We start from the raw sequence: 15,858 nt of genomic DNA on the forward strand, positions 1-15,858 counted from the left end.
CGTTCCACCGGCCTGTGTTTAAGGAGGCGGCCGGTCCTCCCCGTCGTTCCGCCGGCTTGTGTTTAAGGAGGCGGCCGGTCCTCCACTATTCCTTCCTTGGATGGAAAGCATGTAGCACTTTGAAAATTTTCGAGCACTGTGACACTTTGAAAATTTTCGAGAGTTTTTGTACTTAGAAAATTTTTCGCTCTTGCACTTCCAGAGTGCTTTGCGGTAGCTCCTAGGTTCGCTGTCCGAGCATGTGAACACTTTTTGGGGGGGAACACATCGCTAGAGACACCAGCCGCCTGGTTCTCGGGGCCAAAACTTGTGTTCCCCACACTCGTTCTGACTATATTTTGCGATTTGGGGGTAAAGGTAATGAGTACAGTGACTAGGGGGACCAACTCATCGTACTCTGGCGCACCAACAGACCAAAGCTGGTACTGCACTTACCCCTGGTACCCCAACGCCTGGTACCTGACGGGCGAGAGGCTGATTTTTCGCTATTTGCGGCCGACCGAGGGAACCAGACAAAGCGGACACTTTACGGCGCAAGAGCCGTTGGCACTTAGAAATTTTTCGACAAAGTTGGCGCGAGCTCCAGAAGGAGAGGCTGATTTTTCGCTATTTGTGGCCGACCGAGGGAACCAGGCAAAGCGGACACTTTACGGCGCAAGAGCCGTTGGCACTTAGAAATTTTTTGACAAAGTTGGCGCGAGCTCCAGAAGGAGAGGCTGATTTTTCGCTATTTGTGGCCGACCGAGGGAACCAGGCAAAGCGGACACTTTACGGCGCAAGAGCCGTTGGCACTTAGAAATTTTTTGACAAAGTTGGCGCGAGCTCCAGAAGGAGAGGCTGATTTTTCGCTATTTGTGGCCGACCGAGGGAACCAGGCAAAGCGGACACTTTACGGCGCAAGAGCCGTTGGCACTTAGAAAATATTCGCCAAAGTTGGCACGAGCTCCAGAAGGAGAGGCTGATTTTTCGCTATTTGTGGCCGACCGAGGGAACCAGACAAAGCGGACACATTACGGCGCAAGAGCCGTTGGCACTTAGAAAATATTCGCCAAAGTTGGCACGAGCTCCAGAAGGAGAGGCTGATTTTTCGCTATTTGTGGCCGACCGAGGGAACCAGACAAAGCGGACACTTTACGGCGCAAGAGCCGTTGGCACTTGCGCGAGCTCCAGAAGGAGAGGCTGATTTTTCGCTATTTGTGGCCGACCGAGGGAACCAGACAAAGCGGACACTTTACGGCGCAAGAGCCGTTGGCACTTAGAAAATATTCGCCAAAGTTGGCACGAGCTCCAGAAGGAGAGGCTGATTTTTCGCCGTTTGTGGCCGACCGAGGGAACCAGACAAAGCGGACACTTTACGGCGCAAGAGCCGTTGGCACTTAGGCGAGCTCCAGAAGGAGAGGCTGATTTTTCGCTATTTGTGGCCGACCGAGGGAACCAGGCAAAGCGGACACATTACGGCGCAAGAGCCGTTGGCACTTAGAAAATATTCGCCAAAGTTGGCACGAGCTCCAGAAGGAGAGGCTGATTTTTCGCTATTTGTGGCCGACCGAGGGAACCAGGCAAAGCGGACACTTTACGGCGCAAGAGCCGTTGGCACTTAGAAATTTTTTGACAAAGTTGGCGCGAGCTCCAGAAGGAGAGGCTGGTTTTTCGCTATTTGTGGCCGACCGAGGGAACCAGGCAAAGCGGACACATTACGGCGCAAGAGCCGTTGGCACTTAGGCGAGCTCCAGAAGGAGAGGCTGATTTTTCGCTATTTGTGGCCGACCGAGGGAACCAGGCAAAGCGGACACATTACGGCGCAAGAGCCGTTGGCACTTAGGCGAGCTCCAGAAGGAGAGGCTGGTTTTTCGCTATTTGTGGCCGACCGAGGGAACCAGGCAAAGCGGACACATTACGGCGCAAGAGCCGTTGGCACTTAGGCGAGCTCCAGAAGGAGAGGCTGATTTTTCGCCGTTTGTGGCCGACCGAGGGAACCAGGCAAAGCGGACACATTACGGCGCAAGAGCCGTTGGCACTTAGGCGAGCTCCAGAAGGAGAGGCTGGTTTTTCGCTATTTGTGGCCGACCGAGGGAACCAGGCAAAGCGGACACATTACGGCGCAAGAGCCGTTGGCACTTAGGCGAGCTCCAGAAGGAGAGGCTGATTTTTCGCCGTTTGTGGCCGACCGAGGGAACCAGGCAAAGCGGACACATTACGGCGCAAGAGCCGTTGGCACTTAGGCGAGCTCCAGAAGGAGAGGCTGGTTTTTCGCTATTTGTGGCCGACCGAGGGAACCAGGCAAAGCGGACACATTACGGCGCAAGAGCCGTTGGCACTTAGGCGAGCTCCAGAAGGAGAGGCTGATTTTTCGCCGTTTGTGGCCGACCGAGGGAACCAGGCAAAGCGGACACATTACGGCGCAAGAGCCGTTGGCACTTAGGCGAGCTCCAGAAGGAGAGGCTGGTTTTTCGCTATTTGTGGCCGACCGAGGGAACCAGGCAAAGCGGACACATTACGGCGCAAGAGCCGTTGGCACTTAGGCGAGCTCCAGAAGGAGAGGCTGATTTTTCGCCGTTTGTGGCCGACCGAGGGAACCAGGCAAAGCGGACACATTACGGCGCAAGAGCCGTTGGCACTTAGGCGAGCTCCAGAAGGAGAGGCTGGTTTTTCGCTATTTGTGGCCGACCGAGGGAACCAGGCAAAGCGGACACATTACGGCGCAAGAGCCGTTGGCACTTAGGCGAGCTCCAGAAGGAGAGGCTGATTTTTCGCCGTTTGTGGCCGACCGAGGGAACCAGGCAAAGCGGACACATTACGGCGCAAGAGCCGTTGGCACTTAGGCGAGCTCCAGAAGGAGAGGCTGGTTTTTCGCTATTTGTGGCCGACCGAGGGAACCAGGCAAAGCGGACACATTACGGCGCAAGAGCCGTTGGCACTTAGGCGAGCTCCAGAAGGAGAGGCTGATTTTTCGCCGTTTGTGGCCGACCGAGGGAACCAGGCAAAGCGGACACATTACGGCGCAAGAGCCGTTGGCACTTAGGCGAGCTCCAGAAGGAGAGGCTGGTTTTTCGCTATTTGTGGCCGACCGAGGGAACCAGGCAAAGCGGACACATTACGGCGCAAGAGCCGTTGGCACTTAGGCGAGCTCCAGAAGGAGAGGCTGATTTTTCGCCGTTTGTGGCCGACCGAGGGAACCAGGCAAAGCGGACACATTACGGCGCAAGAGCCGTTGGCACTTAGGCGAGCTCCAGAAGGAGAGGCTGGTTTTTCGCTATTTGTGGCCGACCGAGGGAACCAGGCAAAGCGGACACATTACGGCGCAAGAGCCGTTGGCACTTAGGCGAGCTCCAGAAGGAGAGGCTGATTTTTCGCCGTTTGTGGCCGACCGAGGGAACCAGGCAAAGCGGACACATTACGGCGCAAGAGCCGTTGGCACTTAGGCGAGCTCCAGAAGGAGAGGCTGGTTTTTCGCTATTTGTGGCCGACCGAGGGAACCAGGCAAAGCGGACACATTACGGCGCAAGAGCCGTTGGCACTTAGGCGAGCTCCAGAAGGAGAGGCTGATTTTTCGCCGTTTGTGGCCGACCGAGGGAACCAGGCAAAGCGGACACATTACGGCGCAAGAGCCGTTGGCACTTAGGCGAGCTCCAGAAGGAGAGGCTGGTTTTTCGCTATTTGTGGCCGACCGAGGGAACCAGGCAAAGCGGACACATTACGGCGCAAGAGCCGTTGGCACTTAGGCGAGCTCCAGAAGGAGAGGCTGATTTTTCGCCGTTTGTGGCCGACCGAGGGAACCAGGCAAAGCGGACACATTACGGCGCAAGAGCCGTTGGCACTTAGGCGAGCTCCAGAAGGAGAGGCTGGTTTTTCGCTATTTGTGGCCGACCGAGGGAACCAGGCAAAGCGGACACATTACGGCGCAAGAGCCGTTGGCACTTAGGCGAGCTCCAGAAGGAGAGGCTGATTTTTCGCCGTTTGTGGCCGACCGAGGGAACCAGGCAAAGCGGACACATTACGGCGCAAGAGCCGTTGGCACTTAGGCGAGCTCCAGAAGGAGAGGCTGGTTTTTCGCTATTTGTGGCCGACCGAGGGAACCAGGCAAAGCGGACACATTACGGCGCAAGAGCCGTTGGCACTTAGGCGAGCTCCAGAAGGAGAGGCTGATTTTTCGCCGTTTGTGGCCGACCGAGGGAACCAGGCAAAGCGGACACATTACGGCGCAAGAGCCGTTGGCACTTAGGCGAGCTCCAGAAGGAGAGGCTGGTTTTTCGCTATTTGTGGCCGACCGAGGGAACCAGGCAAAGCGGACACATTACGGCGCAAGAGCCGTTGGCACTTAGGCGAGCTCCAGAAGGAGAGGCTGATTTTTCGCCGTTTGTGGCCGACCGAGGGAACCAGGCAAAGCGGACACATTACGGCGCAAGAGCCGTTGGCACTTAGGCGAGCTCCAGAAGGAGAGGCTGGTTTTTCGCTATTTGTGGCCGACCGAGGGAACCAGGCAAAGCGGACACATTACGGCGCAAGAGCCGTTGGCACTTAGGCGAGCTCCAGAAGGAGAGGCTGATTTTTCGCCGTTTGTGGCCGACCGAGGGAACCAGGCAAAGCGGACACATTACGGCGCAAGAGCCGTTGGCACTTAGGCGAGCTCCAGAAGGAGAGGCTGGTTTTTCGCTATTTGTGGCCGACCGAGGGAACCAGGCAAAGCGGACACATTACGGCGCAAGAGCCGTTGGCACTTAGGCGAGCTCCAGAAGGAGAGGCTGATTTTTCGCCGTTTGTGGCCGACCGAGGGAACCAGGCAAAGCGGACACATTACGGCGCAAGAGCCGTTGGCACTTAGGCGAGCTCCAGAAGGAGAGGCTGGTTTTTCGCTATTTGTGGCCGACCGAGGGAACCAGGCAAAGCGGACACATTACGGCGCAAGAGCCGTTGGCACTTAGGCGAGCTCCAGAAGGAGAGGCTGATTTTTCGCCGTTTGTGGCCGACCGAGGGAACCAGGCAAAGCGGACACATTACGGCGCAAGAGCCGTTGGCACTTAGGCGAGCTCCAGAAGGAGAGGCTGGTTTTTCGCTATTTGTGGCCGACCGAGGGAACCAGGCAAAGCGGACACATTACGGCGCAAGAGCCGTTGGCACTTAGGCGAGCTCCAGAAGGAGAGGCTGATTTTTCGCCGTTTGTGGCCGACCGAGGGAACCAGGCAAAGCGGACACATTACGGCGCAAGAGCCGTTGGCACTTAGGCGAGCTCCAGAAGGAGAGGCTGGTTTTTCGCTATTTGTGGCCGACCGAGGGAACCAGGCAAAGCGGACACATTACGGCGCAAGAGCCGTTGGCACTTAGGCGAGCTCCAGAAGGAGAGGCTGGTTTTTCGCCGTTTGTGGCCGACCGAGGGAACCAGGCAAAGCGGACACATTACGGCGCAAGAGCCGTTGGCACTTAGGCGAGCTCCAGAAGGAGAGGCTGATTTTTCGCCGTTCGTGGCCGACCGAGGGAACCAGGCAAAGCGGACACATTACGGCGCAAGAGCCGTTGGCACTTAGAAAATATTCGCCAAAGTTGGCACGAGCTCCAGAATGAGAGGCTGATTTTTCGCCGTTTGTGGCCGACCGAGGGAACCAGGCAAAGCGGACACATTACGGCGCAAGAGCCGTTGGCACTTAGGCGAGCTCCAGAAGGAGAGGCTGATTTTTTCGCTATTTGTGGCCGACCGAGGGAACCAGGCAAAGCGGACACATTACGGCGCAAGAGCCGTTGGCACTTAGAAAATATTCGCCAAAGTTGGCACGAGCTCCAGAATGAGAGGCTGATTTTTCGCCGTTTGTGGCCGACCGAGGGAACCAGACAAAGCGGACACATTACGGCGCAAGAGCCGTTGGCACTTAGGCGAGCTCCAGAAGGAGAGGCTGATTTTTTCGCTATTTGTGGCCGACCGAGGGAACCAGGCAAAGCGGACACATTACGGCGCAAGAGCCGTTGGCACTTAGAAAATATTCGCCAAAGTTGGCACGAGCTCCAGAATGAGAGGCTGATTTTTCGCCGTTTGTGGCCGACCGAGGGAACCAGGCAAAGCGGACACATTACGGCGCAAGAGCCGTTGGCACTTAGGCGAGCTCCAGAAGGAGAGGCTGATTTTTTCGCTATTTGTGGCCGACCGAGGGAACCAGGCAAAGCGGACACATTACGGCGCAAGAGCCGTTGGCACTTAGAAAATATTCGCCAAAGTTGGCACGAGCTCCAGAATGAGAGGCTGATTTTTCGCCGTTTGTGGCCGACCGAGGGAACCAGACAAAGCGGACACATTACGGCGCAAGAGCCGTTGGCACTTAGGCGAGCTCCAGAAGGAGAGGCTGATTTTTCGCTATTTGTGGCCGACCGAGGGAACCAGGCAAAGCGGACACTTTACGGCGCAAGAGCCGTTGGCACTTAGAAAATATTCGCCAAAGTTGGCACGAGCTCCAGAAGGAGAGGCTGATTTTTCGCCGTTTGTGGCCGACCGAGGGAACCAGACAAAGCGGACACATTACGGCGCAAGAGCCGTTGGCACTTAGGCGAGCTCCAGAAGGAGAGGCTGATTTTTCGCTATTTGTGGCCGACCGAGGGAACCAGGCAAAGCGGACACTTTACGGCGCAAGAGCCGTTGGCACTTAGAAAATATTCTGAAATTCTCACCGACCTCCGTGGTGGAGAGGCCGAATTTTCGACATTCGTGGCCGACCGGGGAACCGTCGCCACTCGGACAACTTGTGCGGCAGCCCTCGGTGATTTTAGGACCGCTTTTTCACCCTCGCTGTCCGACCGGAGAACCGTCGTAGCTCGGACAGTTCGTGTGCCAGCATCCGCTGGCACTTAGAAAATTTTAAAAAAGAAAAAAATAGTCTTCTGCATATACGTTCTGACTATATTTTGCGATTAGGGGGTAAAGGTAATGAGTACAGTGACTAGGGGGACCAACTCATCGTACTCTGGCGCACCAACACGCCAAGGTTGGTACTGCACTTAGGCTGATTTTTGCGCTATTCGCGGCCGACCGGGGAACCAGCGCGGAGCGGACACATTACGGCGAATGAGCCGTTGGCACTTAGAAAATTTTTGAGCTTTTTTCGAACTTCCGTGAGGCTGATTTTGCGCTATTCGCGGCCGACCGGGGAACCAGCGCGGAGCGGACACATTACGGCGAATGAGCCGTTGGCACTTAGAAAATTTTTGAGCTTTTTTCGAACTTCCGTGAGGCTGATTTTGCGCTATTCGCGGCCGACCGGGGAACCAGCGCGGAGCGGACACATTACGGCGAATGAGCCGTTGGCACTTAGAAAATTTTTGAGCTTTTTTCGGACTTCCGTGTGGAGCTTTGGGGCCGTTCCGCCTAACTTTTTATGCCCGATTAGGCTTCCAGGGAGGCGGCTAAGCATTATTGACCAATCATGGAGCTTTTTTGGGACTTCCGTGTGGAGCTTTGGGGCCGTTCCGCCTAGCTTTTTATGCCCGATTAGGCTTCCAGGGAGGCGGCTAAGCATTATTGACCAATCATGGAGCTTTTTTGGGACTTCCGTGTGGAGCTTTGGGGCCGTTCCGCCTAGCTTTTTATGCCCGATTAGGCTTCCAGGGAGGCGGCTAAGCATTATTGACCAATCATGGAGCTTTTTTGGGACTTCCGTGTGGAGCTTTGGGGCCGTTCCGCCTAGCTTTTTATGCCCGATTAGGCTTCCAGGGAGGCGGCTAAGCATTATTGACCAATCATGGAGCTTTTTTGGGACTTCCAGCCGGTGCTTTGGGGGCCTTCCCCCTCACTTTCTACGCCCGATTGGGCTTCCAGGGACGCGGCTAAGCATTTTTAACAGAAATGGAGCTTTTTGCGGAGCTCCAGCCGGTGCCACCGGCAGGCCGTGCACGCGGACGAGATGACCGAAAGAAGCTCCAGGAGAGCGGATGGACGCTTTTTAAGCACCGAGGCGGAGATCGCGGAGCTTTAATAGACTTCCAGCGGGCCCAAAGCGGCCAGGCAGACGGCGCAGCGCGACCTGGTACCTCGCACGGGACGCATCGCCCCCCCCGCGCACAGTTCCAGGGGGCCGGGATGACGTTTCAAAGCTGCCGCTGCAGCTGCGGCGGGGAGTGGCCTCCCTCCGGTGGACACGACGAGTAAATGACACCGGCCGCTGACGCAAACCCACGCCGGACAGGAGAGCTCAAAAGCCGGGTAACATTTCAAGGAAGACCCCCCCTGCGCAGACCTCCACTAGGCCGGGATGACTGTTCAGCTGTGGCGGGGAGTGGCCTCCCTCCGGTCGGCACGACGAGTAAATGACACCGGCCGCTGACGCAAACCCACGCCGGACAGGAGAGCTCAAAAGCCGGGTAACATTTCAAGGAAGACCCCCCCTGCGCAGACCTCCACTAGGCCGGGATGACTGTTCAGCTGTGGCGGGGAGTGGCCTCCCTCCGGTCGGCACGACGAGTAAATGACACCGGCCGCTGACGCAAACCCACGCCGGACAGGAGAGCTCAAAAGCCGGGTAACATTTCAAGGAAGACCCCCCCTGCGCAGACCTCCACTAGGCCGGGATGACTGTTCAGCTGTGGCGGGGAGTGGCCTCCCTCCGGTGGACACGACGAGTAAATGACACCGGCCGCTGACGCAAACCCACGCCGGACAGGAGAGCTCAAAAGCCGGGTAACATTTCAAGGAAGACCCCCCCTGCGCAGACCTCCACTAGGCCGGGATGACTGTTCAGCTGTGGCGGGGAGTGGCCTCCCTCCGGTCGGCACGACGAGTAAATGACACCGGCCGCTGACGCAAACCCACGCCGGACAGGAGAGCTCAAAAGCCGGGTAACATTTCAAGGAAGACCCCCCCTGCGCAGACCTCCACTAGGCCGGGATGACTGTTCAGCTGTGGCGGGGAGTGGCCTCCCTCCGGTCGGCACGACGAGTAAATGACACCGGCCGCTGACGCAAACCCACGCCGGACAGGAGAGCTCAAAAGCCGGGTAACATTTCAAGGAAGACCCCCCCTGCGCAGACCTCCACTAGGCCGGGATGACTGTTCAGCTGTGGCGGGGAGTGGCCTCCCTCCGGTCGGCACGACGAGTAAATGACACCGGCCGCTGACGCAAACCCACGCCGGACAGGAGAGCTCAAAAGCCGGGTAACATTTCAAGGAAGACCCCCCCTGCGCAGACCTCCACTAGGCCGGGATGACTGTTCAGCTGTGGCGGGGAGTGGCCTCCCTCCGGTCGGCACGACGAGTAAATGACACCGGCCGCTGACGCAAACCCACGCCGGACAGGAGAGCTCAAAAGCCGGGTAACATTTCAAGGAAGACCCCCCCTGCGCAGACCTCCACTAGGCCGGGATGACTGTTCAGCTGTGGCGGGGAGTGGCCTCCCTCCGGTCGGCACGACGAGTAAATGACACCGGCCGCTGACGCAAACCCACGCCGGACAGGAGAGCTCAAAAGCCGGGTAACATTTCAAGGAAGACCCCCCCTGCGCAGACCTCCACTAGGCCGGGATGACTGTTCAGCTGTGGCGGGGAGTGGCCTCCCTCCGGTCGGCACGACGAGTAAATGACACCGGCCGCTGACGCAAACCCACGCCGGACAGGAGAGCTCAAAAGCCGGGTAACATTTCAAGGAAGACCCCCCCTGCGCAGACCTCCACTAGGCCGGGATGACTGTTCAGCTGTGGCGGGGAGTGGCCTCCCTCCGGTCGGCACGACGAGTAAATGACACCGGCCGCTGACGCAAACCCACGCCGGACAGGAGAGCTCAAAAGCCGGGTAACATTTCAAGGAAGACCCCCCCTGCGCAGACCTCCACTAGGCCGGGATGACTGTTCAGCTGTGGCGGGGAGTGGCCTCCCTCCGGTCGGCACGACGAGTAAATGACACCGGCCGCTGACGCAAACCCACGCCGGACAGGAGAGCTCAAAAGCCGGGTAACATTTCAAGGAAGACCCCCCCTGCGCAGACCTCCACTAGGCCGGGATGACTGTTCAGCTGCGGCGGGGAGTGGCCTCCCTCCGGTCGGCACGACGAGTAAAGCTATTTAGGAAAATCTGAGATAAATATCACTTGCATAATAATTTGGAACACGGTCCCGTGTTCCAAATTATTATGCAAAATGTATTTAGACACCAGCAATCGCACTTAGATTTGTTTCTTTTTTCTTTCTTTTAGCTTCCATAATGTTACCGGGCGCTGACGCAAACCCACGCCCGGCAGGAGAGCTCAAAAGCCGGGTAACATTTCAAGGAAGACCCCCCCTGCGCAGACCTCCACTAGGCCGGGATGACTGTTCAGCTGCGGCGGGGAGTGGCCTCCCTCCGGTCGGCACGACGAGTAAAGCTATTTAGGAAAATCTGAGATAAATATCACTTGCATAATAATTTGGAACACGGTCCCGTGTTCCAAATTATTATGCAAAATGTATTTAGACACCAGCAATCGCACTTAGATTTGTTTCTTTTTTCTTTCTTTTAGCTTCCATAATGTTACCGGGCGCTGACGCAAACCCACGCCCGGCAGGAGAGCTCAAAAGCCGGGTAACATTTCAAGGAAGACCCCCCCTGCGCAGACCTCCACTAGGCCGGGATGACTGTTCAGCTGCGGCGGGGAGTGGCCTCCCTCCGGTCGGCACGACGAGTAAATGACACCGGCCGCTGACGCAAACCCACGCCGGACAGGAGAGCTCAAAAGCCGGGTAACATTTCAAGGAAGACCCCCCCTGCGCAGACCTCCACTAGGCCGGGATGACTTTTCAAAGCTGCCTCTGCAGCTGCGGCGGGGAGTTGCCTCCCTCCGGTGGACACGACGAGTAAATACACCAGCACTTGCTCTTAGATTTGTTTCTTTTTTCTTTCTTTTAGCTTCCATAATGTTACCGGGCGCTGACGCAAACCCACGCCCGGCAGGAGAGCTCGGAAGCCGGGTAACATTTCAAGGAAGACCCCCCCTGCGCAGACCTCCACTAGGCCGGGATGACTGTTCAGCTGCGGCGGGGAGTGGCCTCCCTCCGGTCGGCACGACGAGTAAAGCTATTTAGGAAAATCTGAGATAAATATCACTTGCATAATAATTTGGAACACGGTCCCGTGTTCCAAATTATTATGCAAAATGTATTTAGACACCAGCAATCGCACTTAGATTTGTTTCTTTTTTCTTTCTTTTAGCTTCCATAATGTTACCGGGCGCTGACGCAAACCCACGCCGGACAGGAGAGCTCAAAAGCCGGGTAACATTTCAAGGAAGACCCCCCCTGCGCAGACCTCCACTAGGCCGGGATGACTGTTCAGCTGTGGCGGGGAGTGGCCTCCCTCCGGTCGGCACGACGAGTAAATGACACCGGCCGCTGACGCAAACCCACGCCGGACAGGAGAGCTCAAAAGCCGGGTAACATTTCAAGGAAGACCCCCCCTGCGCAGACCTCCACTAGGCCGGGATGACTGTTCAGCTGCGGCGGGGAGTGGCCTCCCTCCGGTCGGCACGACGAGTAAAGCTATTTAGGAAAATCTGAGATAAATATCACTTGCATAATAATTTGGAACACGGTCCCGTGTTCCAAATTATTATGCAAAATGTATTTAGACACCAGCAATCGCACTTAGATTTGTTTCTTTTTTCTTTCTTTTAGCTTCCATAATGTTACCGGGCGCTGACGCAAACCCACGCCCGGCAGGAGAGCTCAAAAGCCGGGTAACATTTCAAGGAAGACCCCCCCTGCGCAGACCTCCACTAGGCCGGGATGACTGTTCAGCTGCGGCGGGGAGTGGCCTCCCTCCGGTCGGCACGACGAGTAAAGCTATTTAGGAAAATCTGAGATAAATATCACTTGCATAATAATTTGGAACACGGTCCCGTGTTCCAAATTATTATGCAAAATGTATTTAGACACCAGCAATCGCACTTAGATTTGTTTCTTTTTTCTTTCTTTTAGCTTCCATAATGTTACCGGGCGCTGACGCAAACCCACGCCCGGCAGGAGAGCTCAAAAGCCGGGTAACATTTCAAGGAAGACCCCCCCTGCGCAGACCTCCACTAGGCCGGGATGACTGTTCAGCTGCGGCGGGGAGTGGCCTCCCTCCGGTCGGCACGACGAGTAAAGCTATTTAGGAAAATCTGAGATAAATATCACTTGCATAATAATTTGGAACACGGTCCCGTGTTCCAAATTATTATGCAAAATGTATTTAGACACCAGCAATCGCACTTAGATTTGTTTCTTTTTTCTTTCTTTTAGCTTCCATAATGTTACCGGGCGCTGACGCAAACCCACGCCGGACAGGAGAGCTCAAAAGCCGGGTAACATTTCAAGGAAGACCCCCCCTGCGCAGACCTCCACTAGGCCGGGATGACTGTTCAGCTGTGGCGGGGAGTGGCCTCCCTCCGGTCGGCACGACGAGTAAATGACACCGGCCGCTGACGCAAACCCACGCCGGACAGGAGAGCTCAAAAGCCGGGTAACATTTCAAGGAAGACCCCCCCTGCGCAGACCTCCACTAGGCCGGGATGACTGTTCAGCTGCGGCGGGGAGTGGCCTCCCTCCGGTCGGCACGACGAGTAAAGCTATTTAGGAAAATCTGAGATAAATATCACTTGCATAATAATTTGGAACACGGTCCCGTGTTCCAAATTATTATGCAAAATGTATTTAGACACCAGCAATCGCACTTAGATTTGTTTCTTTTTTCTTTCTTTTAGCTTCCATAATGTTACCGGGCGCTGACGCAAACCCACGCCCGGCAGGAGAGCTCAAAAGCCGGGTAACATTTCAAGGAAGACCCCCCCTGCGCAGACCTCCACTAGGCCGGGATGACTGTTCAGCTGCGGCGGGGAGTGGCCTCCCTCCGGTCGGCACGACGAGTAAAGCTATTTAGGAAAATCTGAGATAAATATCACTTGCATAATAATTTGGAACACGGTCCCGTGTTCCAAATTATTATGCAAAATGTATTTAGACACCAGCAATCGCACTTAGATTTGTTTCTTTTTTCTTTCTTTTAGCTTCCATAATGTTACCGGGCGCTGACGCAAACCCACGCCCGGCAGGAGAGCTCAAAAGCCGGGTAACATTTCAAGGAAGACCCCCCCTGCGCAGACCTCCACTAGGCCGGGATGACTGTTCAGCTGCGGCGGGGAGTGGCCTCCCTCCGGTCGGCACGACGAGTAAAGCTATTTAGGAAAATCTGAGATAAATATCACTTGCATAATAATTTGGAACACGGTCCCGTGTTCCAAATTATTATGCAAAATGTATTTAGACACCAGCAATCGCACTTAGATTTGTTTCTTTTTTCTTTCTTTTAGCTTCCATAATGTTACCGGGCGCTGACGCAAACCCACGCCCGGCAGGAGAGCTCAAAAGCCGGGTAACATTTCAAGGAAGACCCCCCCTGCGCAGACCTCCACTAGGCCGGGATGACTGTTCAGCTGCGGCGGGGAGTGGCCTCCCTCCGGTCGGCACGACGAGTAAATGACACCGGCCGCTGACGCAAACCCACGCCGGACAGGAGAGCTCAAAAGCCGGGTAACATTTCAAGGAAGACCCCCCCTGCGCAGACCTCCACTAGGCCGGGATGACTTTTCAAAGCTGCCTCTGCAGCTGCGGCGGGGAGTTGCCTCCCTCCGGTGGACACGACGAGTAAATACACCAGCACTTGCTCTTAGATTTGTTTCTTTTTTCTTTCTTTTAGCTTCCATAATGTTACCGGGCGCTGACGCAAACCCACGCCCGGCAGGAGAGCTCGGAAGCCGGGTAACATTTCAAGGAAGACCCCCCCTGCGCAGACCTCCACTAGGCCGGGATGACTGTTCAGCTGCGGCGGGGAGTGGCCTCCCTCCGGTCGGCACGACGAGTAAAGCTATTTAGGAAAATCTGAGATAAATATCACTTGCATAATAATTTGGAACACGGTCCCGTGTTCCAAATTATTATGCAAAATGTATTTAGACACCAGCAATCGCACTTAGATTTGTTTCTTTTTTCTTTCTTTTAGCTTCCATAATGTTACCGGGCGCTGACGCAAACCCACGCCCGGCAGGAGAGCTCAAAAGCCGGGTAACATTTCAAGGAAGCTATTTAGGAAAATCTGAGATAAATATCCTTTGCATAATAATTTGGAACACGGTCCCGTGTTCCAAATTATTATGCAAAATGTATTTAAGTGTCATAAAGATTACATTTTTTGTTTTTCAAGTACTGAAATCACCCTCAGTCATGGTACAGTCCATGGTAGTCTGCCAGGTGAGCGCAATTGTAGTAATTAACAAGTCTATTTAAGTTCCGCGTTTTTAAGCGTTCGGCCATTTCGTTCAACCATGGGGAGGAAAAAGGATCTCTCTGCTGTCGAGAAGCGTGAAATCGTTCGATGCCTTGGACAAGGTATGCAGACATTCGATATTGCACGAAAGCTTAAGCGCGACCATCGAACTTTGAAGAAATTCGTCGCTGATTCGGAGCAAACGCGCGTTCGTGCAGACAAAGGCACGACAAGGAAGGTTTCTGCAAGACAAACAAATCGAATCAAGAGGGCGGCTGCAAGCATGCCACTAAAGACGAGCAAACAAATATTCGACGCTGCTGGTGCCAGTGAAGTCCCACGAACGACGAGGTGCAGGATCCTCCAGAGGCTTGCAGTTGTGCGGAAACCCTCCATTCGGCCACCCCTGAACAACGCGAACAAGCAGAAACGGCTGCAGTGGGCCCAGACTTACATGAAGACAAATTTTCAGACAGTCCTGTTCACCGACGAGTGCCGTGCCACCTTGGATGGGCCAGGTAGGGTTTTTTAAGTTTTTCCTTGCACTTTTGAGAGCTCAGGGGATGCTTTGAGAATAATTGTCAATTTCTGTCTATGTGAAGCCCTTTGAGACTGCTTGTGATTTAGGGCTATACAAATAAACTTGATTTGACTTGACTTTACAGATGGATGGAGTCGTGGATGGTTGGTGGACGGCCACGATAGCCCAACAAGGCTGCGGCGTCAGCAGGGAGGTGGCGGAGTGATGTTTTGGGCCGGAATCATGGGGAGAGAGCTGCTTGGCCCCTTTAGGGTCCCTGAAGGCGTCAAAATTACGTCTGTTAACTACGTGGAATTTCTGACTCAACACTTCTGTCCATGGTACAACAGGAAGAACCGTGCTTTCCGTCAAAAGATCATCTTCATGCATGACAATGCACCGTCTCATGCTGCAAGAAATACGTCAACGTCTTTGGCATCTATGGGAATAAAGGGAGAGAAACTGATGGTGTGGCCCCCATGCTCCCCTGACCTCAATCCTATTGAAAACTTGTGGAGCATCGTCAAGCAGAAAATCTACGAAGGTGGGAGGCAGTTCAATTCCAAAGAGCAGCTCTGGCAGGCTATTCTTAGATCCTGCCAAGAAATTCAACCAGAAACTGTACAAAAACTCACAAGTTCAGTGGATGGAAGAATCGTGAAGCTGCTGTTGAACAAAGGGTCCTATGTTAAAATGTAACTTTGTTTTTTATTGAAATAAAGGGTCCTATGTTAAAATGTAACTTGTTTGTCTTTTCTTTGAAATAGCTTTTGATTTCAGTAAATATGACCTCCTAATGCTGTAAATTCTTAAGATGGGCATTTCAGTTCATAAAAACCTATAAAATGTTATAAAACTCTGTTGTGCGTAATAATGTGGAACAGTGCATTTTAAGTTTTTTATTTTTTAAAAATTCTGTGATCATTCGGAGGTTTGTTCAATAAAATTAGAATTCATCAAAATAATGGTTGATGACTTGAAAATTATGCTGACTCATTTTGCATCGACTATTTAGGAAAATCTGAGATAAATGTCACTTGCATAATAATTTGGAACACGGTGTAAGTGCGATTGCTGGTGTATTTACTCGTCGTGTCCACC

The sequence above is a fragment of the Syngnathus typhle genome, unplaced genomic scaffold (assembly GCF_033458585.1).
Source record: "Syngnathus typhle isolate RoL2023-S1 ecotype Sweden unplaced genomic scaffold, RoL_Styp_1.0 HiC_scaffold_130, whole genome shotgun sequence".
In the NCBI taxonomy this organism is placed as follows: Eukaryota; Metazoa; Chordata; class Actinopteri; order Syngnathiformes; family Syngnathidae; genus Syngnathus; species Syngnathus typhle.